Source organism: Elephantulus edwardii, unplaced genomic scaffold (genome assembly GCF_000299155.1).
Source record: "Elephantulus edwardii isolate Elephantulus edwardi_28Jun2011 unplaced genomic scaffold, EleEdw1.0 scaffold00052, whole genome shotgun sequence".
Lineage (NCBI taxonomy): Eukaryota > Metazoa > Chordata > Mammalia > Macroscelidea > Macroscelididae > Elephantulus > Elephantulus edwardii.
The window spans coordinates 8,887,724-8,890,439 of NW_006399802.1; the positions used below are offsets into that span (position 1 = coordinate 8,887,724).

General features: G+C 38.6%; 1 pseudogene; it reads left to right on the plus strand.

Annotated features, from left to right (window-relative positions):
• Window positions 1–676, plus strand: part of LOC102871473 — a 17,743-nt pseudogene extending 17,067 nt beyond the window's left edge.
• The last annotated feature ends 2,040 nt before the right edge of the window (window positions 677–2,716 follow it).

Below are 2,716 nucleotides of genomic sequence, written 5' to 3' on the forward strand. Positions count from 1 at the left end.
CCAGGACTCCAAAACCACAACCAGGACTCCAGAACTACAACCAGGACTCCAGAACTATAACCAGGACTCCAGAACTATAACCAGGGCACCAGAATTACAACCAGGACTCCAGAACTATAACCAGGACTCCAGAACTACAACCAGGACTTAAGAACTATAACCAGAACTCCAAAACCACAACCAGGACTCCAGAACTATAACAAGGACTCAAAGGTTACCCTCTACCACCAGATCAACCTGGAGCTCTACACCTCCTTATGTCTACCTGTCCATGTCTCACTATTTCTACTGTGATGATGTGGCTTTGAAGAATTTTGCCAATTATTTTTTTCCACCAATCTCATGAGGAAAGGGAACACGCCGAGAAACTGATGAAACTGCAAAACCAGTGAGGTGGCTGCATCTTCCTTCAGGACATCAGGACACTAGACTGGGATGACTGGGAGAGCAGGCTGAACACAATAGAGAATCAGTCCCTACTCGAACTGCACAAACTGGCCACTGACCCTTTTTTGTGTGACTTCCCTGAGATATATTTCCTGGATAAGCAGGTGAAATCCATCAGACAACTGGATGACTACGTAACCAACCTGTACAAGATGGGCGCGCTGGACTTGGGCCTGGCAGAGTCCTCTTTGACAAGCACACTCTGGGAGATAGTGATGGAGAAAGCTGAGCGAAGCTTTAACCCAGCTTCCCCACAGCCATAGGGGTGACTCCATGGTGACCAGCAGGCTACCTTGTTTAGTTTACCTTTTCTATAAATTGTACCACTTAAGTTATTTAATTTGAACCAGAGAGTCATTGGGTACACAGCTGTTGGGTTTGAGATCTTGGTGGGTCAGAAGTCTGTCTAAGACATCTTGACCAAATTCTTTAATCACCATGGTGTTCAAAACTTACAAGGATTTATATTTATTAAAATTCTTTAATTAAGGGATGATTTTGAGGTGTGGGTACATTGGATTTGGGCAGGTGGAAGCTCACTTGATACTAAACTAGGATTTTAGTAACACATCCTAATTCCTGCACTAAATACAGAAGGTATTGGAGACTTGGGAAAAAAAAATCCATGAGTATTGCAAATCGAGTCTTGAATTTTTTCTTCAGTTTTTTTTTTTTTTGCAGCTTGAGAAATGCTGAACGTGTTTTTTAAGATTCTAACTCCAGTTCTTTGCATGCTTTGTTATACTACTTTGTCTCCTAGTGTTCAATTTTGGCTAGCCATAGCATTACATATTAATTTTTTACTTTGATAATAGTTTGACAAACCCAAGTGTTTTTGTGATGTTGGAAAATTATTTCACTTTAAAATAATGTGGTGTTTTGTTGTGTTTTTTTTTTTTGTCTTGGAAGGAAACGTTTAATTGTGGGTTATGAATAATATATATGAAACAGAGTAATTAATATACTATATATTTATCATTTTATCCTACAACTTACATCTGATAAAAAGTGTATTTTAAGTCAATGAAAGAGAGGAAGACTCTCAATGATTTGGGCTGGCACAGTGACTATCACAATAGGTCGAACATGACAGAGATCAGGAGGATGTTACAAAATATGTCAAAGGTCAGATCTGTTGTTTATAACGTCACTATGAGTCATTACCAACGAGAAGGCCCCAACAGCATCAACACTCGCCCAAAACAAGAAAGACTGAAGAAAGTTAAAGCTCAAGGAGATAATCAGTTCCAAGAACTACACATAAACCATAGATTCTCATACCCAGAAACCAGATTGCTAGACACTTGCTTGCAACTACACACATTTTCATAGGGAAAACAAAACCCAGCAATGAGAGAGACCTTCAGAACCAGAAATTAGATTTGTTTCCTTTATAACTTGCTCTAGTCTATTATCTTAGGGAAAGTTATTGTGCTCTAGTCATAGATAGAAAAGCTCTTACCATTCAATGTAGATTTTTATTTCTTCCAGAAAGAATGCCCTTCAATATTTGAAGCTCTGACAACTAAGTCTTGGAAATTAGGTAACAGGTTGCCTCCTTGTTTGGATACATTATTCTGCATTTCCTCTAATAACTCAAGCTGGGATTTCTCAATGTATCCACACCTTTGTACTACTTTGTCATGCCAACACACATCAGGGCCTCAATTGGACAACATCTTTAATTTAATTGACTTTCGACATCCAACACTGGACGATTTACTTGTGTAGAATCCTTCCAGAGACTATTTGGGCTCTGAATCTCTATGCCAGATGTATTCTGTTTGAATTCTATCTTTTCTTCTCTCTCAAACACAGCCCCTTTCTCTTTCTATCTCTATCTCTTTCTTTCTTTGCCATCAAGGGAAAACAGACTCTTGGCTGACCCTCTACCAGGTTTTCAGAGGCTGTAAGTCACACTGGAAGGGATTGACCATCTCTCCCATAGAGCAACTACATGCTATTTCAAAAGCATAAATGTAAACTGCATGCTATTGGATTAGTAGCACAACTCCTTACGACTACCCCACCAGAGTATAAAAACATCTCCATAGGATTCTCATATTTCCTTCCAGAACAGATACCTCTCCACTCATTGCTCTGCACACAATTACTTAGGAATGAATAGTTCAGAAAGAGAAGAAAAAAAGAGTCAAAGAAAATGGAAAAAAGAACAAAGAAGGGAATATTAACATTTAAAGTTAGAAAGCTGTATAATGAAATCTGGGCAAACTATATAAAGGCTGATGATTAAATATGCAATATTTTT